This window comes from Oncorhynchus kisutch, unplaced genomic scaffold, assembly GCF_002021735.2.
Source record: "Oncorhynchus kisutch isolate 150728-3 unplaced genomic scaffold, Okis_V2 scaffold3649, whole genome shotgun sequence".
NCBI classification, from domain to species: Eukaryota; Metazoa; Chordata; class Actinopteri; order Salmoniformes; family Salmonidae; genus Oncorhynchus; species Oncorhynchus kisutch.
The window spans coordinates 79,362-103,298 of NW_022265594.1; positions in this window are offsets into that span (position 1 = coordinate 79,362).

Below are 23,937 nucleotides of genomic sequence, written 5' to 3' on the forward strand. Positions count from 1 at the left end.
CAGGGAAGGATTGATCTATCGTCACCGGCGGAATCCCTAACCTAAGAGCGAGTCCGCGATCCATAAAGTTCCCAGCTGCGCCTGAATCGACTAGCACCTTATGCTGGAGAGAGGGAGAAAACTCAGGAAAAGAGATTAGTAAAAACATGTGACCAACAGGGAGCTCTGTGTGAGTCTGGTGCTGACTCATCTGGGGTGATCGGGAAGTGCTCTGCCTGCCCTCTCGACTCCCAGACGAGCTCCTCCAGCACCGGTCGGCAGTGTGTCCTCTCCGACCACAGCTGGTGCAGGAGGAGCCTCCTCCTCCGGTTCCCCTCGATGCGGCCCCCCTAACTCCATAGGTATTGGAGCGGGAGGGCCGGGAGGTGGAGCTAACAGGGCCCGTTCTGGAGGCCCGCAAGCAGCTAGCAGGTTGTACAGTCGGATCGACATGTCTATGAGCTCATCGAGGGAGAGGGTGGCGTCCCGACAAGCTAGCTCCCAGCGGACGTCCTCCCGGAGGCTACACCGGTAGTGGACCATCAAAGACCTGTCGTTCCATCCCGCTCCAAGGGCCAAGGTTCGAAACTCCAGCGCGAAGTCCTGCGCGCACCTCGTCTCCTGCCTAAGGTGGAACAGCCATTCACCCACCGCTCGGCCCTCTGGAGGGTGGTCGAACACAGCCCGGAACCGGCGGGTGAACTCTGGGTAGTGGTCCCGTGCAGAGTCTGGGCTATTCCAAACCGCGTTGGCCTTCTCCAGGGCTCTGCCCGTCAGACAGGAGACGAGTACGCTCATTCTCTCCTCACCAGAGGGAGTCGGGCGAACAGTAGCCAGGTATAGCTCGAGCTGGAGCAAGAATCCCTTGCACCCAGCCACCGCTCCATCGTACTCCCTTGGGGGCGCGAGACGAAGAGCACTGGATGCGGACGCCTCTCCTATCGGTCCATTCTCTCCATCATCTGGTCCATCGCTGACCCGATTCTATGGAGGATGGCCGTGTGATGGAGGACACGCTCCTCCATAGATGGGAGAGGGATTGCAGCTGCTCCTGCTGACTCCATGTTATGGTGCGGGCTTCTGTTACGTAGCTAGGAGTGGTGGGTGCGGAGTCAGGCGCAGAGAGCAGAGGTTTAGGGAACTTTGTATTTATTCCGGTAAGAAAGGTCATGCCAAAAACAACAGGCGCAATAATGACCGGCCCAAAACAGGACACCAAACAGTCCGGAAAAATAACAAACGCTACCATCCACAAACAGAACAGAGAAACAAGCCCGCACAAAAGCAGGCGGGCATAGAAGGCTTAAATAGCCCTGAACCAAACCCCAAACGAGAAACAGGTGAAACCAATACAGACATAACCAACAGAAAAGGCAAAGGGAATCGGTGGCAGCTAGTAGACCGGTGACGACGACCACCGAGTGCTGCCCGAACAGGAAGAGGAGCCACCTTCGGTGGACGTCGTGACATGTGAGGTAATAATATATATCTGTTTATTTTTTAATTTCTTTGTGTGTATAAAAACATTCTGGCATAGTTAAATATTGCCTATTAAAATTGTTTAACTAATTCTAACATGTTTAAAAGGTCTATACTAAAGATTTTGAAATAAATAACAGGTTTTTAAAATTGTATCTCACCTTTAAAGAATGGAATCTATTTTTCTCTCTCTCAGAGAAATGCTCTCTGGGAAATGTGTGTCTGTGCGTGTGTGTGTGTGGGCGTGTGTGTCTATGTGTGGGTATGGGTTTCTCGACAAAATGTGCTTGAAACAATACCAACACTATCGATAGATTCCCACATAAGCCTCTCAAAACAGACGTTTTTCCGGAGCCTCTCATTTACCTTCAAAGAGTTTGAAATATCAAAAGGTGTGCGTCTCTTCAATTCTGTATGAAACAACGCATCACCGGGGGCAAACTACCTGCCCTCCAGGACACCTACACCACCCGATGTCACAGGAAGGCCATAAAGATCATCAAGGACAACAACCTTCACGAGCCACTGCCTGTTCACCCTGCTATCATCCAGAAGGCGAGGTCAGTACAGGTACATCAAAGCTGGGACCGAGAGACTGAAAAACAGCTTCTATCTCAAGGCCATCAGACTGTTAAACAGCCACCACTAACATTGAGTGGCTGCTGCCAACACACTGACTCAACTCCAGCCACTTTAATAATGGGAATTGATGGGAATTGATGTAAAATATATCACTAGCCACTTTAAACAATGCTACCTAATATAATGTTTACAAACCCTACATTATTCATCTCATATGTATACGTATATACTGTACTCTATATCATCTACTGCATCTTTATGTAATACATGTATTACTAGCCACTTTAACTATGCCACTTTGTTTACATACTCATCTCATATGTATATACTGTACTCGATACCATCTACTGTATCTTGCCTATGCCGCTCTGTACCATCACTCATTCATATATCTTTATGTACATATTCTTTATCACTTGTGTGTATAAGGTAGTAGTTTTGGAATTGTTAGTTAGATTACACGTTGGTTATTACTGCATTGTCGGAACTAGAAGCACAAGCATTTCGCTACACTCGCATTGACATCTGCTAACCATGTGTATGTGACAAATACATTTGATTTGATTTGATTTTAACAATACCTACACTATAGGTTCATTTGGACACAGGTGTTATTTCCTGGGCTGTGGGGCTCAAAAAGTATGTCACCCCAACCAGAACAGAACAGGTCTAGACAACCCCCTAAGGTTTAAAAACAATGTTTTTTAAACAACATCAGGGGGTTTCATTTGCACAGACAGGTCTGTAAATTCATTCCGTACATTGTCTCAGTCAGGTCCCAGCTGCTCCCTGGAAAACTATTTCCTGCCTTTCTGCAAGCCTATACGCATGGGGTGAGGATGTGAAAACAATATATTTGATTTTGGATACATTAGGTAGTTTTGGGGGGGAAATGTATGATATTACGAAATGAATGCACTGTTTGGTACTCTCTCTCTCTAATATTAAACCGGTGTTATATATGGCTTCTTACAGATATTCTAAACCGGGTGGACATCGATTTTTCAGGTATGTATTTATGTCAATTGCACGTATTTTTATAAGTTAAAATGTATATATTTCTTATAAATATATGTTAATATTATTTAACGTCTATATGATACCCGACATTTACCCAGTTGCTACCGGGAATAATTGATTTGGATCAGCCAAAATTAGATGAGAAATTTGAGGAGCAAACAGCGTCTTCTTTACGAAGCCCGTCCCCATCACGCTATTTTCGACGTAAGTCAAAAAATAAAATCCACAATAATATTTATACATAAAAAACAAAATGTGTGTACACTATTTTAAAAGCCAAACTTGTGTTTACAGCAGACAGCCCCACAACAAGAATCCATGATGTGTTATGGCCTCTGAACGACTTCGGAGGAGCAGATGAAACTGACGCTATTCTGCCGTTCTGTACGAACGGCTTTACCAAACAACTTTACTCCAAACAAACAGCCGCTCTGTAAGTACACACCCCCGGGAAACGCAAGTCAAGGGCATCACAATCCTTCCCGGCTCCACAGAACTGTTGCTCAAGTGCAGAATCATCATGGCCCGAGAAGGGCGCCTGGTCTGAAAATGCTTGGATTCAAGAACAGCCTCTCTATGGATACGGTATGACCCCATTATGCATATGTTATTAGCTATAAAAAAATATATATATATTAGTTATACATTTTGGGGGGATAGAATGTGTTAAAACAATGTCAAGTAATGTTTTTTTCAGACTCCAAAGATATAAACCCTGCAGAATCTACAAAGCCAGCGGGATCCACGATTCTTCAGAACAGCCGGCATAAAAAAACTGAGGTAATTTAACTATATATATAAATATATAATGTTAATATATTATTATATCTGAAATGTATTTGACATTTTTATATAATATATATTTTATTTTAAATGCCCTATTTTGTGTAAATGTTTTCTTTCAGACCCCTCCAAGGCGTATACAGACACAGAAGGCACAACACGTCGATCGGAAGAGTTCGAGGAGGAAGGGGGCACCCAGGACATACACAGTAAAACATTGAAGTCTGATCATTTCAACGCTTTAAATGACAATTCTGAGGTAGATGATTTGCTGTTGTATGAGGCTGCCAGACAACTTGATATTATTGCCAATTCTGAGATTGAGACTATCTTGATTGAATATTGTTTCTATCAGGACCCAGAACCTGAAATAGATCAGGATAGGTATCTCACAGCCTTTTACAGGGCTCTTAAAGCCAGAAAGGCTCAGCTACACAAACATATGTTTGTTTTACTAAGACATCAATACAGTCAAGATCTATCCTTCTGACATAGAACAATGCCCCACTTGTTAAACAACAATCTGATTAAAAAACGCAAAAAACAAGCACCAAAAACTGTACCTAACATGGATGAGACGGGGGTAACAACGCCCATAATTCAACACACGGTGATAACAGATCCCAGCCGAACTCATAGCCTTAATTAACCAAATGAATTAGACAAGGGCAACATCTTGAACACACACACACCTCCTTTAACTCCCATGTCCGAAGAGTCTGAGCAACAATACAATGTTTTTGAGGAATTGGAAAATTGTGTAATAAAATCAGAACGGCGATGGTATTGATAGAAGTGTTCGTGTTGTGTACCGAAATTGTCACGTTTCTTCAAAATCGAACCCAGAAGCAGACCAGGACAAGGAGAGTAGGAAGAAGGTGAGTATTTATTTACAAGTGAATGTGAGTGGTTAGATACATCCAGGTGGCGTAGCGGGCAGCGGTGGTGAGTTGATGGGAGTAAATAGGTGGATCCAATGGGGAAGCGGAATCCTCCGATGACCAGGCGGGAATGGGGTAAATGATCCGGGTGGGTAACTGAAGACAGAACAAACGGAGGTAAGTTGAAGGCAAGCAAGACGTACAAAACAACAAAACAAATTCTATCCAACTTGAGGCTGATACTATGGCACAACATACTGTTCATGGCTAACGATCCGGCAGGGAATGGATGTCAGGTCAGAGCTTTTGAAGGGGAGAGGTGATGATCAGGACAGGTGTGCAGATTACTGATGGGATACAGGTGCGGGTGAACATCGATCTCCCAACAAGCTAATCTGCCCGGCAACCAGACAGGGTGCGTTCCAGGACACCGGAAACACACTCCAGGACAGAAACACAGGCAAACACAGACTCAGGAAGCGGGGTTCGTGACAGAAATAAATTCAGCAATACAGAGATTCGACCGTTTTTTAATTTCACATGGATGAATCAGAACCTTGATCATACTGTTTTTTATGTGATGATATTGGATACTCTGAGCAAACTGTTAGAGAGGGCAACAGTTTATGCCGAACCACGTGATGTCTTACAGCTTGAAATTTGTGGAGATAGTATGCAAAAACACTGTATCTCTTGTTTTACCCAATGGCGCAGCAGATCTTGAACAATTTATAGCCCTGCTTGAACGACTTGTTCAACCTAATTTATCCATCATAGCTGATAGGACCCTAGAGCTTGTAGTACAAATCGTATGTCAACCCCGAGGCGGAGGGGGTCAGAGAAGGAAACTTGATAGTCTCATGCAATCAGAAATCATAAACAATAAAAGTGCATATCTCATAAACGTTCACAATCCTGGTAATCAGTTATGCTTTGCAATAGGCCTAGCACATTTACTCAACCCTGGATGTACTGATCTAGAGGCTTTACAAAAGGCTAGGGAGCTCCAAAATGCCGTGAGTCTAGGTATACAGGATGCTGTGACTTTCTCTGACATGGTCAAATTTGCACATTTTCTGAACAACAAGATTGTGGTTTTGTACCACAGTATGGCTAATTCAGCTCTCTTGGAATTCCAGAACAACCCACTACCTCATCTTCAGATTCTGTACTTTTATGTGCAAAACAACCATTATTATACTGTTGCCAACATCACAGAGTTTTTAGGAGCACCATATGTGTGTCCATCATGTCATACTCGACAGCCTTGGTTTCTCAAATGATTGCCTCGCCTGGTTCACCAACTACTTCTCTGATAGAGTTCAGTGTGTCAAATCGGAGGGTCTGCTGTCCGGACCTCTGGCAGTCTCTGGCAGTCTCTATGGGGGTGCCACAGGGTTCAATTCTTGGACCGACTCTCTTCTCTGTATACATCAATGAGGTCGCTCTTGCTGCTGGTGAGTCCCTGATCCACCTCTACGCAGACGACACCATTCTGTATACTTCCGGCCCTTCTTTGGACACTGTGTTAACAACCCTCCAGGCAAGCTTCAATGCCATACAACTCTCCTTCCGTGGCCTCCAATTGCTCTTAAATACAAGTAAAACTAAATGCATGCTCTTCAACCGATCGCTACCTGCACCTACCCGCCTGTCCAACATCACTACTCTGGACGGCTCTGACTTAGAATACGTGGACAACTACAAATACTTAGGTGTCTGGTTAGACTGTAAACTCTCCTTCCAGACCCATATCAAACATCTCCAATCCAAAGTTAAATCTAGAATTGGCTTCCTATTTCGCAACAAAGCATCCTTCACTCATGCTGCCAAACATACCCTTGTAAAACTGACCATCCTACCAATCCTCGACTTTGGCGATGTCATTTACAAAATAGCCTCCAATACCCTACTCAACAAATTGGATGCAGTCTATCACAGTGCAATCCGTTTTATCACTACCCACCATTGCGACCTGTACGCTCTTGTTGGCTGGCCCTCGCTTCATACTCGTCGCCAAACCCACTGGCTCCATGTCATCTACAAGACCCTGCTAGGTAAAGTCCCCCCTTATCTCAGCTCGCTGGTCACCATAGCATCTCCCACCTGTAGCACGCGCTCCAGCAGGTATATCTCTCTAGTCACCCCCAAAACCAATTCTTTCTTTGGCCGCCTCTCCTTCCAGTTCTCTGCTGCCAATGACTGGAACGAACTACAAAAATCTCTGAAACTGGAAACACTTATCTCCCTCACTAGCTTTAAGCACCAACTGTCAGAGCAGCTCACAGATTACTGCACCTGTACATAGCCCACCTATAATTTAGCCCAAACAACTACCTCTTTCCCAACTGTATTAAATTTTTATTTATTTATTTATTTTGCTCCTTTGCACCCCATTATTTTTATTTCTACTTTGCACATTCTTCCATTGCAAAACTACCATTCCAGTATTTTACTTGCTATATTGTATTTACTTTGCCATCATGGCCTTTTTTGCCTTTACCTCCCTTCTCACCTCATTTGCTCACATTGTATATAGACTTGTTTATACTGCATTATTGACTGTATGTTTGTTTTACTCCATGTGTAACTCTGTGTCGTTGTATCTGTCAAACTGCTTTGCTTTATCTTGGCCAGGTCGCAATTGTAAATGAGAACTTGTTCTCAACTTGCCTACCTGGTTAAATAAAGGTGTTCTCAACTTGCCTACCTGGTTAAATAAAGGTGTTCTCAACTTGCCTACCTGGTTAAATAAAGGTGTTCTCAACTTGCCTACCTGGTTAAATAAAGGTAAAATAAATAAATACAGGCTACACCCGCAAGGGCACTCAAATCAAATCAAATCAAATTTATTTATATAGCCCTTCGTACATCAGCTGATATCTCAAAGTGCTGTACAGAAACCCAGCCTAAAACCCCAAACAGCAAGCAGTGCAGGTGTAGAAGCACTCTCTTATAACTGTTCAGTATGTCTGGATGAAAATTGTCCGATGCAACCCTTAAACCTAACACCCTGTGCGGATTGTCAACGCACATGTCCTTCGGCCTACTGCTACGAAAAACACAAGGCATGTAAATCTGTAAGCAGTTGTGACATTAACAAGAAATGTCCAAAATGCCATTGCAATTACAACCTTAAAATAGGCAGCCCTAAACCTCATGTGTGTGGACTCATTGTCCAATCTGTAAAGGGCCTTTGAAAAGCAGAGATGTTGAAGTGGTTCAAGAAGTGCCACACAAGTGTTATATTCAGCCCTTGGCTGAAGATGAACATTCAGAGAAATATGTGTTTTATGATTTTGAGACTAATCAGCAATTAGGGGTTCATTTGCCTATTTTTGTATCTACCATGACTTTCAAGGGTGAAAAGTGGTCGGCAGAGGGACCCAATTGTGCACTACTCTTTCTAAAACACTTCAGACAACCCCAGTACAGAAACTTCACATTTATAGCTCACAATTCTAGAGCCTATGATTCCTATCTTCTTTTGAACTCCTTGATACAACGAGGCGTAGCACCCAGTGTCATAGCACAAGGTAGTAAAATCTTGCGTTTTGTAGACCCCGCCTTCAACCAGAGATACGTTGACAGTTTAAGTTTCTTACCCATGAGATTGGCTCAAATGCCAGAGGCCTTGGGTTTTGAAAACTCTGTGAATGGTTGGTTTCCTCATTTCTTCACATCTGAGGAGAATCTACATTATATTGGATCTTATCCCACCTCCGAAATGTACAGGTGTGATCAAATGTCTCCCAAAGAGCGAGAGAGATTCATGACATGGTACGAGACAGTATGTCATAATAACTTTGATTTCCATAAAGAGATAGAGTCATACTGTGACAATGATGTGGTTATACTTCGTGAAGGATGCCTCAGATTCAGAGAAGAGGTAATCAAAGATGCAGGCATTGACCCCTGGAGTTGTACAATTATTGCATCGGCATGCATGAAAACCTATCGTACACACTTTCTGCCTACATCATCTATAGCAATTCCCTCGCCTGACAACTACCGACGACAATTCAAGTCATACTCTAGCGGGTCCATTCAATGGTTGGAGTACTTGGCCCAGGATAAAAACATGTATATTCAACATGCTTTGAATAGTGGGGAGAAGGCGTTTGGGCCGTATCGCGTGGATGGATACACACAGATTGACGGGGTTGAGACAGTGTTTGAGTACAATGGGTGTTTCTTCCACGGTTGTAAATCTTGCTTTGTGCCCAAGCCATGTGTGTCCTAACCCAAAATACTTTTGGGGAAATGTACCAGGAGGTTGAGAGTGAATGTGATGTGGGACCGAACTCAAAAAGAGTAGAGAGGATATTAGAGAGAGCATACTTAAATTCAAACAGGACACCGGATAAGACAGGAGAAATACTCCTGATAAAACAGACTGACCCTAGCCCCCCGACACAAACTATTGCAGCATAAATACCATGTAGTAGTGATGACAAGGGATGTTCTCTTGATAAGTGCGTGATTTGGACCATGTTCTTTTTCTACAAGAAGAGAGGGATGAATGAACTCTGGACATGCTGAGAGATGAGTTCGGATTGGTCTGCCATGTAGCCTGCTTCTGTCTATAACATGAGCTGCTCAGTATTTGTGGGTAATCATTTCTAACACGGCTTTTTTAACGATATCAAAAATAACTGCAGAAAACACTTGTCTCCGGATTACATCTTCAAACTGAGTGCAACTCTGGCATCTGTGACAGAGAGGGAGAAACGTTCATCCATGTTTAAGGGTAAGAGAGTCTAGCTACCTACATTTTCAGATATCATATGTTTCTAATGTTGTCAGAAAGTGGATTTCATTGCAAGTTAATGTGCACTGTTAGATAGCTAACGTTCGCTGGCAGGCTGGCTCTAACTAGCTCTACTACCTATTGTATCTACGGTTGTGACCAAAAACTGCTGCCTCAGTTTGTATGATGGCAATTTGCATATACTCCAGAATGTTATGAAGAGTGATCAGATGAATTGCAATTAATTGCAAAGTCCCTCTTTGTCATGCAAATGAACTGAATCCCCCAAAAACATTTCCACTGCATTTCTGCAGAAGGCTTCAGGGCGCCCAAGTCCAGCAAGCTCCAGGACCGTCTCCTAAAGTTGATTCAGCTGCGAGATCGGGGCACCACCAGTATAGAGCTTGCTCAGGAATGGCAGCAGGCAGGTGTGAGTGCATCTGCACGCACAGTGAGGCGAAGAATTTTGGAGGATGGCCTGGTGTCAAGAAGGGCAGCAAAAAAGCCACTTCTCTCCAGGAAAAACATCAGGGATAGACAGATATTCTGTAAAAGGTACAGGGTACAGTCCTTTTCTCTGACGAATCCCCTTTCTGATTGTTAGGGGCATCTGGAAAAAAGCTTGTCCGGAGAAGACAAGGTGAGCGCAACCATCAGTCCTGTGTCATGCCAACAGTAAAGCATCCTGAGACCATTCATGTGTGGTGTTGCTTCTCAGCTAAGGGAGTGGGCTCAACTCACAATTTTGCCTAAAAACACAGCAATGAATAAAGAATGGTACCAATACATCCTCCGAAAGCAACTTCTCCCAACCATCCAGGAACAGTTTGATGGAGCACCTTGCCATAAGGCAAAAGTGATAACTAAGTGGCTCGGGGAACAAAACATTGATATTTTGGGTCCACGGCCAGGAAACTCCCCAGACCTTAATCCCATTGAGAACTTGTGGTCAATCTTCAAAAGGCGGGTGGACAAACAAAATTCCACCAATTCTTACAAACTCCAAGCATTGATTATGCAAGAATGGGCAGCCATCAGTCAGGATGTGGCCCAGAAGTTAATTGACAGCATGCCAGGGCAGATTGAAGAGGTCTTGAAAAAGAAGGGTCAACACTGCAAATATTGACTCACCCCCGTGTGAGTGATACAGTACAGTAGCACCCCCATGATGACGTGCCATTTCTAGAGCTGTCTTCCTATGTAGAGCAGGATAGAGGCATTTCATATTAATCAGACGGCTGAATGTGTTTTCATTTTCGTACAGGGTGTTTGTGAATGACAATAGAAGTTTTAAAAATGCATGTTCCCGTGCTGTAATTCTGATCGTTCCCCATTAAACATAGTTCTCTAGTTGCCTGCCACTTCTGTCATAATGAACAGAATTATGTATGGGGTTATAATTAAACCTCGGACGGAAGACAATGGAGAAGGTAGAGTGTGTGTGTGTGTGTGTGTGTGTGTGTGTGTGTGTGTGTGTGTGTGTGTGTGTGTGTGTGTGTGTGTGTAGTGGAGGTGAGGGGGCGGGGTAGATGTGTTTGCGTGTGTGGGTAGGTGTATTTGAGCAGATATGAGTCAATTACAATTTCATGTAATTGTCAATAAAAGCGTTTGACACTTATGAAATGCTTGTAATTATACTTCAGTATTCCCGTAGTAACATCTGACAAAAATATCTAAAGACACTGAAGCGGCAAACTTTGTGGAAATTAATATTTGTGTCATTCTCAAAACATTTGGCCACGACTGTACTCTCTACTCTCTGATTCTATATCTCCTCTTTATCTATAACTAGCTCTACTACCTATTGTATCTACTCTCTACTATCTGATCCTCTAACTCCACTTTATCTCTAACTAGCTCTACTACTTATTTGCCATCTCTTTAATCGAAGTTACAGGAAAGTGTGTGCCCTCAGACCTGGAGGGAAGCAAAAGTCATGAATCTGCCCGAGAATAGCAAAGCACCCGTTGATGGCTCAAACAGCCGACCAATCAGCCTACAACCAACACTCCGTAAACTTTTGGAAAATAATGGTGTTTGACCAGATACAATGATATTTCAGAGTAAACTAATTAACAACTGACTTTCAGTGTGCTAATAGGGAGGGACACTCAACATGTACAGCACTTACACTGATGACTGATGATTGGCTGAAATAAATTGTTATGAAGAAGCCTGTGGGAGTGGTTTTGTTAGACTTCAGGATCGAAAGTTACCCGTCTAACAGAACACAGAGGGTGTTCTTTAATGGAAGCCTCTCCAACATAATCCAGGCGGAGTCGGGCGTTTCCCAGGGCAGTTGTTTAGGCCCATTGTTTTTTTCACTTTACTAATGACCTGCCACTGGCGTTGAGTAAAGCCTGTGTATCTATTTATGCTGATGACTCAACATTATACACGTCAGCTACCATAGGAAGTGAAATCTCTGCAACACTTAACAAAGAGCTGCAGACAGTTTTAGAATGGGTGGCAAGTAATCAGCTAGAACACGTCAGCTAGACTACACCTATTGAATAGAAGAGGCATTTTCATTTCACAGAATTCAATTGTATTTGCTTTAGTTCCAATTCAAACTGAAAATCTGTATGCTGTTTACTACTTTAATTAAAATGTATTTCAAATTAAATTATTTAATAGGATTATTTTTGCCATTTTCAATTCAATTCTAAAATTACTATAACCCTGTTATACACTAATCTAACATATTTCCCTGAGAGTGAAATGAGTCCCTGACAAAAACAATAACAAAGGTGGTGGGGAGGTGGTGCTTCCCCATCTGCTGATTCCAATATGGCCGAAACATCATAGTTACCTTAAAATATTTTTTGTAATCTCAATTGAATTGAATTGAGAGAGAGAGAGGTTAAATTGATTAATGCAATTACAAAACACTATACCAGATATTTATACAATACAAAATATAACGTTTCTCTGAGAGTTAAATGAGTCCCAGAGATTCAGCCTGATTAAGGCCAATATGGCAGAAACGTCATACCTTATAATTCATTTTGGGATAAAGGATATATTTTTAATCTCAAGAGCGAGAGTTGCACCTATTGTCAAGTCTACTCTTACTCCTCCCCTCCAGTGTTTGACATCGCCAAAATAGCAACCACCGGTCCTGGGATTCATCATTACGCACACCTGGCAATCATCATTACGCACACCTGGCAATCATCATTACGCACACCTGGCACTCATCATTACGGACACCTGGCACTCATCATTACGCACACCTGGCAATATTCATTATGATTCCCACCTGGACTACATTATCATCCTCATTACCTCCCCTTTGTCCACCCCTCCCTTACTGTAACGGCTTTCTGTGGAAGAAGGTGAGGACCAAAGTGCAGCGTGGTAAGTGTTCATGAATATTCTGAACACTGAATAATAAAAACAACAAAGGAACGAACAAAACCGAAACAGTTCTGTCTGGTGCAGACACAAAAACAGAAGACAACATCCCACAACCTAAGGTGGCAAATCAGGCTGCCTAAGTATGATTCCCAATCAGAGACGATAGACAGCTGTCCCTGATTGAGAACCATACCCGGCCAAAACATAGAAACACAAAACCTAGAAATAAAGAACATAGAGAACAATAAAGAACAAATCACACCCTGACCAAACCAAAACTAGAGACATAAAAAGCTCTCTACGGTCAGGGCATGACACTTACGTTCATTCCTCAGTCGGTATTGTTCCTGTGTTCGTGCTATATCGCCACTGTTACTGTTTCTGTTACTGTTACTGTTACTGTTACTGTTTCTGTTTCTGTTACTGTTACTGTTACTGTTTCTGTTACTGTTACTGTTTCTGTTACTGTTTCTGTTACTGTTACTGTTACTGTTTCTGTTACTGTTACTGTTACTGTTTCTGTTACTGTTACTGTTACTGTTTCTGTTACTGTTACTGTTACTGTTACTGTTTCTGTTACTGTTACTGTTACTGTTACTGTTACTGTTACTGTTACTCTCTCTGCTCATTTCATGTTTGTTGTTTTATTTAACGTTTCACCTGCTTCTCGACTCACAACATCGTTACACCTATTTATATACATATATATACATCTATTATCTATTATATACATCTATTATCTATTATATACATATATATACATCTATTATCTATTATATACATATATATACATCTATTATCTATTATATACATATATATACATCTATTATCTATTATATACATATATATACATCTATTATCTATTATATACATATATATACATCTATTATCTATTATATACATATATATACATCTATTATCTATTATATACATCTATTATCTATTATATACATATATATACATCTATTATCTATTATATACATATATATACATCTATTATCTATTATATACATATATATACATCTATTATCTATTATATACATCTATTATCTATTATATACATATATACATATATATACATCTATTATCTATTATATACATCTATTATCTATTATATACATCTATTATCTATTATATACATATATATACATCTATTATCTATTATATACATCTATTATCTATTATATACATATATATACATCTATTATCTATTATATACATATATATACATCTATTATCTATTATATACATCTATTATCTATTATATACATATATATACATCTATTATCTATTATATACATATATATACATCTATTATCTATTATATACATCTATTATCTATTATATACATATATATACATCTATTATCTATTATATACATATATATACATCTATTATCTATTATATACATCTATTATCTATTATATACATATATATACATCTATTATCTATTATATACATATATATACATCTATTATCTATTATATACATCTATTATCTATTATATACATATATATACATCTATTATCTATTATATACATATATTATCTATTATCTATTATATACATATATATACATATATATACATCTATTATCTATTATATACATATATATACATCTATTATCTATTATATACATATATATACATCTATTATCTATTATATACATATATATACATCTATTATCTATTATATACATATATATACATCTATTATCTATTATATACATATATATACATCTATTATCTATTATATACATCTATTATCTATTATATACATATATACATCTATTATCTATTATATACATATATACATCTATTATCTATTATATACATATATATACATCTATTATCTATTATATACATATATACATCTATTATCTATTATATACATCTATTATCTATTATATACATATATATACATCTATTATCTATTATATACATATATACATCTATTATCTATTATATACATCTATTATCTATTATATACATATATATACATCTATTATCTATTATATACATATATACATCTATTATCTATTATATACATCTATTATCTATTATATACATATATATACATCTATTATCTATTATATACATCTATTATCTATTATATACATCTATTATCTATTATATACATCTATTATCTATTATATACATATATATACATCTATTATCTATTATATACATATATACATCTATTATCTATTATATACATATATATACATCTATTATCTATTATATACATATATATACATCTATTATCTATTATATACATCTATTATCTATTATATACATATATATACATCTATTATCTATTATATACATATATATACATCTATTATCTATTATATACATATATATACATCTATTATCTATTATATACATATATATACATCTATTATCTATTATATACATATATATACATCTATTATCTATTATATACATATATACATCTATTATCTATTATATACATCTATATGTTACATCTATTATCTATTATATACATATATATACATCTATTATCTATTATATACATATATATACATCTATTATCTATTATATACATATATATACATCTATTATCTATTATATACATCTATTATCTATTATATACATCTATATACATATATATACATCTATTATCTATTATATACATCTATTATCTATTATATACATCTATTATCTATTATATACATCTATTATCTATTATATACATCTATTATCTATTATATACATCTATTATCTATTATATACATCTATTATCTATTATATACATATATACATCTATTATCTATTATATACATATATACATCTATTATCTATTATATACATCTATATGTTACATCTATTATCTATTATATACATATATATACATCTATTATCTATTATATACATATATATACATCTATTATCTATTATATACATATATATACATCTATTATCTATTATATACATATATATACATCTATTATCTATTATATACATCTATTATCTATTATATACATCTATATGTTACATCTATATACATCTATTATCTATTATCTATTATATACATATATACATCTATTATCTATTATATACATCTATTATCTATTATATACATCTATTATCTATTATATACATCTATTATCTATTATATACATCTATTATCTATTATATACATCTATTATCTATTATATACATATATATACATCTATTATCTATTATATACATATATATACATCTATTATCTATTATATACATCTATTATCTATTATATACATCTATTATCTATTATATACATCTATTATCTATTATATACATCTATATGTTACATCTATATACATCTATTATCTATTATATACATATCGACTCATAGCATCATCGTCTGTTTCTCCTTATCAATCACAAAAGGAACAAGTCCCTCTTGATGGAAAATGATGATGCTACATTTTAAAAGATGCTCTTAAAAATACCATTATGTAAACACATACACTACATCTAAACAGAGATATATCTGGATCTGGTGTTCAGTACAAGTCAGTTGTCTGGTAGATGTTAAGTCTCACATGTTGTTGTTTCCTGAGACCTGTCCAAGATGATTCAACATTCACCATGTTCCAGATTGAAATTCAATCATCTTGTAGTCTGTAGCCAGTGTATCAGAGTAACATAGGTAGGTTGTCTGGTAGACAGTAGCCCTGACCTTGTAGTCTGTAGCCAGTGTATCAGAGTAACATAGGTAGGTTGTCTGGTAGACAGTAGCCCTGATCTTGTAGTCTGTAGCCAGGATGCCAGAGTAACATAGGTAGGTTGTCTGGTAGACAGTAGCCCTGATCTTGTAGTCTGTAGCCAGTGTATCAGAGTAACATAGGTAGGTTGTCTGGTAGACAGTAGCCCTGATCTTGTAGTCTGTAGCCAGGATACCAGAGTAACACAGGTAGGTTGTCTGGTAGACAGTAGCCCTGATCTTGTAGTCTGTAGCCAGTGTACCAGAGTAACACAAGTAGGTTGTCCCCCTCACACAGAACACCAGTAGCCTACTCCCGCTCAGAGAACACCAGTAGCCTACCCCCACACAGAGAACACCAGTAGCCTACCCCCACACAGAGAACACCATTAGCCTACTTCCGCACACAGAACACCATTAGCCTACTTCCGCACACAGAACACCAGTAGCCTACTCCCGCTCAGAGAACACCAGTAGCCTACCCTCTCACAGAGAACACCAGTAGCCTACCACATACCCACTCACTCAGAACACCAGTAGCCTACCCTCTCACAGAGAACACCAGTAGCCTACTCCTTACCCCCTCACACAGAGAACACCAGTAGCCTACTTCCGCACAGAGAACACCAGTAGCCTACTTCCGCACAGAGAACACCAGTAGCCTACCCCTGCACAGAGAACACCAGTAGCCTACCACATACCCACTCACTCAGAACACCAGTAGCCTACCCTCTCACAGAGAACACCAGTAGCCTACCACATACCCACTCACTCAGAACACCAGTAGCCTACCCTCTCACAGAGAACACCAGTAGCCTACTCCTTACCCCCTCACCGAGAGGGTTAAGGGGTAGGCTACTTTTATCTGTTTTTTTTTCATCTAATTTTACTGCTTGCATCAGTGACTTGATGTTGACTAGAGTTGCTCTATGTGGTACTGTGGGCCTCCCATAGTCTGTTCTGGACTTGGGGACTGTGAAGAGACCTCTGGTGGCATGTCTTGTGGGGTATGCATGGGTGTCTGAGCTGTGTGCATGTCATTTGAACAGACCGCTTGGTGCTATCAACATGCCAACTCTTCTCACAAATACAAATAGTGATGACGTCAATCGCTCCTCTACTTTGAGCCAGGAGAGATTGACATGAATATTATTAGTGTTAGCTCTCTGTGTACATCCCAGGACCATCCATGCTGCCCTGTTCTGAGCCAATTGTCCCTCTTTGTGGCACCTGACCACACGCCTGAACAGTAGTCCAGGTGCGACAAAACTAGGGCCTGTAGGACCTGCCTTGTTGATAGTGCTGTTAAGAAGGTAGAGCAGCGCATTATTATGGACAGACTTCTTCCCATCTTAGCTACTGCTGTATCATTATGTTTTTACCATGACAGTTTACAATCCAGGGTCACTCCAAGCAGTTTAGTCACCTCAACTTACTCAATTTCCACATGATTTATTATAATATTTAGTTGAGGTTGAGGGTTTAGGGTTCAGTGAACTTATTCCTTGCCACCCACTCTGAAACTAAGTGCAGCTCTTTGTTAAGTGTTGCAGTCATTTCAGTCACTGTAGTAGCTGATGTGTATAGTGTTATCCGCATACATAGACATACTGGCTTTACTCAAAGTCAGTGGCATTTCATTAGTAAATATTGAAAAAAGTAAGGGACCTGGACAGCTGCCCTGGGGAATTCCTGATTCTACCTGGATTATGTTAGAGAGACTTCCCATAAAGAACACCCTCTATGTTCTGTTAGACTCTTTATCCACAATATAACGGGGTCTGTAAAGCCATAACACCTACATTTTTTCAGCAGAAGACTATAATTGATAATGTTAAAAGCCACACTGAAGTCTAAAAAAACAGCCCCCACATTCTTTTTATCATCAATTTGTGTACGTGCTGTCATTTGTCATTTGTGTAGGTGCTGTGCTTGTTGTATGTCCTTCCTTGTAAGCGTGCTGAAATTCTGTTGTCAATTTGTTTACTGTAAAATAGCATTGTATCTGGTCAAACACAATTATTTCCAAAAGTTTACTAAGGGTTGGTAACAGGCTGATTGGTCGGCTGTTTGAGCCAGTAAAGGGGGCTTTACTATTCTTAGTTAGCATAATTACTTTTGCTTCCCTCCAGGCCTGAGGGAACACACTTTCTAGTAGGCTTAAATTGAAAATATGGCAAATAGGAGTGGCAATATCGTCCGCTATTATCCTCAGTCATTTTCCATCCAAGTTGTCAGACCCCGGTGGCTTGTCATTGTTGATAGACAGCAATCAATTTTTCACCTCTTCCACATTCCCTTTACGGAATTCAAAATTACAATGCTTGTCTTTCATAATTTGATCAGATATACTTAGATGTGTAGTGTCAGCGTTTGTTGCTGGAATGTCATGCCTAAGTTGGCTACTCTTGCCAATGAAAAAATCATTAAAGTAGTTGGCAATGTCAGTTGGTTTTGTGATAAATCTGATTCAATGAATGATGGAGCTGTTTGCCTTTTTTCCCAAAATGTCACTTAAGGTGCTCCATAGCTTTTTACTATCATTCTTTATGTAATTTATCTTTGTTTCAGTGTAGTATCTTCTTCTTTTTATTCAGTTTAGTCATGTGATTTCTCCATTTGCAATACGTTTACCAATCGGTTGCACAGCCAGACTTATTTGCCATTCCTTTTGCCTCAACCCTCATCATTTGTGACGCATCCTGCATGTGCCGATGCCTTTCATCTTTAGATACATATCTTATCTTTTACCACATGTCCATTACTATCCAATGGAACGATGATGAACTAGTTTTGCATGTTTCCAACCAGGGAAAGAGAAACCATAGATAACTGCCATGATTAAAACAGTCATGAGATGTTCAGGGGTTATTTCAGGTCAGACTCACTAGATGGTGACTATAGTAGCTGCTGTTATTTGTCCTGTTTCACACTTGTCCAGGTGTTTCTCACATATCCCAACACCCACAGAGAGCTGGGGTCTTTAGACAGGGTCAGACATTATCAACACCCACAGAGAGCTGGGGTCTTTAGACAGGGTCAGACATTATCAACGACATGCCTGGAGCCATTGAATTGAATTTCCTTTGTTCGAGGGCACAATGACAAATGTTTTAAAAAATAAATGCAAGTATGAAGGTAGTTTGGTGCCTACCCAAAAAGGGGTTAATATGTGTAGAAAATATCCATCTATATCTATTTATCTATATATTTCCTCAGTGTTATTATATATCCTACTGTAAATATCGGTCAGACACTTCAAACCCTTGTTTTTTATTTATTTATTTATTTATTTATTTATTTTTTGCGATTGATGAATGTGTTATTCAGTGCATTTTTATGGGCTATAGTAGTAAAGGCTAAATTCAATATTTTATCAAATTATTTTTTGATATTTCTTTGGGAAACCTAAAGGAGTCCTAAAATTCTAAATCAAATAGCTAATTGATCCATAGTATGACGTCTTAAAACAATTCCATATGTCAGCTTAGAGAGATGATGAAAGTAGAGATAAGAAGTAAGAAACTAGCAGAAATGTTTCATTTGATCAACCAACTAATAAGACACAGCATTGTAGATAACAACTAGACCATATACAAGTTCAACAGGGTAGAGACACTGTCACAAAGTCAGCTCCTCTCCTTGTTCGGGCGGCTTTCAGCGATCGACGTCACCGGCTTTCTAGCCATCGCCGCTCAACTTCTCATTGATCCATTTGTTTTGTCTTGTTCCCTGCACACCTGCATTTCATCCCCCAATCACACTGCATGTATTTATTCCTCTGTTCCCCCTCATGTCTTTGTGTGATATTGTTTGTTGTTACGTGTGTGTCGCATGAGGCTGGTTTGCACCGGGTATGTGTTTATTTTTGTTTATTGTACCGGTGGTGAACTCAAATCAAATCAAATCAAATCAAATTTATTTATATAGCCCTTCGTACATCAGCTGATATCTCAAAGTGCTGTACAGAAACCCAGCCTAAAACCCCAAACAGCAAGCAATGCAGGTGGAGAAGCACGGTGGCTAGGAAAAACTCCCTAGAAAGGCCAATACCTAGGAAGAAACCTAGAGAGGAACCAGGCTATGTGGGGTGGCCAGTCCTCTTCTGGCTGTGCCGGGTGGAGATTATAACAGAACATGGTCAAGATGTTCAATGTTCATAAATGACCAGCATGGTCGAATAATAATAAGGCAGAACAGTTGAAACTAGAGCAGCAGCACAGTCAGGTGGAAGTTGAAACTGGAGCAGCAGCATGGCCAGGTAGACTGGGGACAGCAAGGAGTCATCATGATCTGTGGGCTTTATCGCTTTTCCTGTGGGAGAGAATAAAGTGCGCCTGTTACAACCCATCTCTACTCTCCTGCACCTGACTTCTTTTTACCAGTTGCACGCCCTTACAGGCACAGCATTGTAGATAACCACTATACCATATACAAGTTGAACAGGGCAGAGACACAGCTTTGTAGATAACATCTAGACCATATAAAAGTTGAACAGGGCAGAGACACAGCTTTGTAGATAACATCTAGACCATATAAAAGTTGAACAGGGCAGAGACACAGCTTTATCTCTTCCCGGATTTGACTACAGGTGTGACCTGGAGTAGACTAAACACTGTAGCTGGTGTTGATGGAATGACTCCCTCTAGACTCACAGTCCTTCTCCTCAGGAGGTGCATTTCCAGTATGGTTGATCAATGTAGGCTGTGTAGCTGGATTCTATTTACCTGTGTACCAGTCAGGTTAACTTACAAAACATTTGCTTAGCAACCGGACACCAACGTGATCCGTTGAACAAAAAGGTGAAGTTTATGCTAAATGCTTCACTCTCTTGCCTTTAAGAAGGATGTTTGTGTTGTGGGGGTACATGTGGGTTTTTACAAAATGGCAGCCTATTCCCTTTATAGTGCACTAGGGTCCTGGTAGAAAGTAGTGCACTATTAAGGGAATTGGGTGCTATATGTGACGCATCCTACATGTGCCGATGTCTCTTTAGATACGCGTCTTATCTTTTACCACATGACCATTATTATGCAATGGAACGATGATGAACTAGTTCTGTATGTTTCTAAACAGGCAAAGAGAAACTGTACATACAGTGGGGCAAAAAAGTATTTAGTCAGCCACCAATTGTGCAAGTTTTCCCACTTAAAAAGATGAGAGGCCTGTAATTTTCATCATAGGTACACTTCAACTATGACAGACAAAATTAGAAAAAAATCCATTAATTTTTTATGAATTTATTTGCAAATTATGGTGGAAAATAAGTATTTGGTCAATAACAAAAGTTTCTCAATACTTTGTTATATAACCTTTGTTGGCAATGACAGAGGACAAACGTTTTCTGAATTTTTACCCCTTTTTCTCCCCAATTTCGTGGTGTCCAATTGTCTTTAGTAGCTACTATCTTGTCTCATCGCTACAACTCCCGTGCGGCTCGGGAGAGACGAAGGTCGAAAGGTATGCGTCCTCCGATACACAACCCAGCCAGCTGTACTGCTTCTTAACACAGCGCGCATCCAACCCGGAAGCCAGCCGCACCAATGTGTCGGAGGAAACACCGTGCACCTGGCAACCTTGGTTAGCGCGCACTGCACCCGGCCCGCCACAGGAGTCGCTGGTGCACGATGAGACAAGGACATCCCTACCGACCAAGCCCTCCCTAACCCGGATGACGCTAGGCCAATTGTGCGTCGCCCCATGGACCTCCCGGTCGCGGCCGGTTACGACAGAGCCTGGACGCTAACCCAGAGTCTCTGATGGCACAGCTGGCGCTGCAGTACAGCGCCCTTAACCACTGCGCCACCCGGGAGGCCCCGTTTTCTGTAAGTCTTCACAAGGTTTTCACACACTGTTGCTAGTATTTTGGCCCATTCCTCCATGCAGATCTCCTCTAGAGCAGTGATGTTTTGGGGCTGTTGCTGGGCAACACGGACTTTCAACTCCCTCCAAAGATTTTCTATGGGGTTGAGATCTGAAGACTGGCTAGGCCACTCCAGGACCTTGAAATGCTTCTTCCGAAGCCACTCCTTCGTTGCCCGGGTGGTGTGTTTGGGATCATTGTCATGCTGAAAGACCCAGCCATGTTTCATCTTCAATACCCTTGCTGATGAAAGGAGGTTTTCACTCAAAATCTCACGATACATGGCCCCATTCATTCTTTCCTTTACACGGATCAGTCGTCCTGGTCCCTTTGCAGAAAAACAGCCACAAAGCATGATGTTTCCACCCCCATGCTTCACAGTAGGTATGGTGTTCTTTGGATGCAACTCAGCATTCTTTGTCCTCCAAACACGACGAGTTGAGTTTTTACCAAAAAGTTATATTTTGGTTTCATCTGACCGTATGACATTCTCCCAATCTTCTTCTGGATCATCCAAATGCTCTCTAGCAAACTTCAGACGGGTCTGGACATGTACTGGCTTAAGCCAGGCGGCATAGTGTGTTACTGATGGAAGGCTTTGTTACTTTGGTCCCAGCTCTCTGCAGGTCATTCACTAGGTCCCCCCGTGTGGTTCTGGGATTTTTGCTCACCGTTCTTGTGATCATTTTGACCCCACGGGGTGAGATCTTGCGTGGAGCCCCAGATCGAGGGAGATTATCAGTGGTCTTGTATGACTTCTATTTCCTAATAATTGCTCCCACAGTTGATTTCTTCAAACCAAGCTGCTTACCTATTGCAGATTCAGACTTCCCAGCCTGGTGCAGGCCTATAATTTTGTTTCTGGTGTCCTTTGACAGCTCTTTGGTCTTGGCCATAGTGGAGTTTGGAGTGTGACTGTTTGAGGTTGTGGACAGGTGTCTTTTATACTGATAACAAGTTCAAACAGGTGCCATTAATACAGGTAACGAGTGGAGGACAGAGGAGCCTCTTAAAGAAGAAGTTACAGGTCTGTGAGAGCCAGAAATCGTGCTTGTTTGTAGGTGGCCAAATACTTATTTTCCACCATAATTTGCAAATTAATTAATTAAAAATCCTACAATGTGATTTTCTGGATGTTTTTTTCTCATTTTGTCTGTCATAGTTGAAGTGTACCTATGATGAAAATTACAGGCCTCTCCCATCTTTTTAAGTGGGAGAACTTGCACAATTGGTGGCTGACTAAATACTTTTTTGCCCCACTGTAACTGCCATGATTAAAAACAGTCATGAGGGTTATTTCAGGTCAGACTCACTAGCATGGTGACTATAGTAGCTGCTGTAATTTGTCCTATTTCACACTTGTACATGTCTGAGTTGGACAAGTGTTTCTTGCAAATGTTTCACCTTGTCTGCTCCTGGAGTTGAACTAGTGACCTTTCGGTTTCTGGCCCAATGCTCTGACCTCAGGTAGCAGTACAGAACAACACTAAGGTGTGTTATAGTGCACTAGACAGCTGACGATGCCCCCAA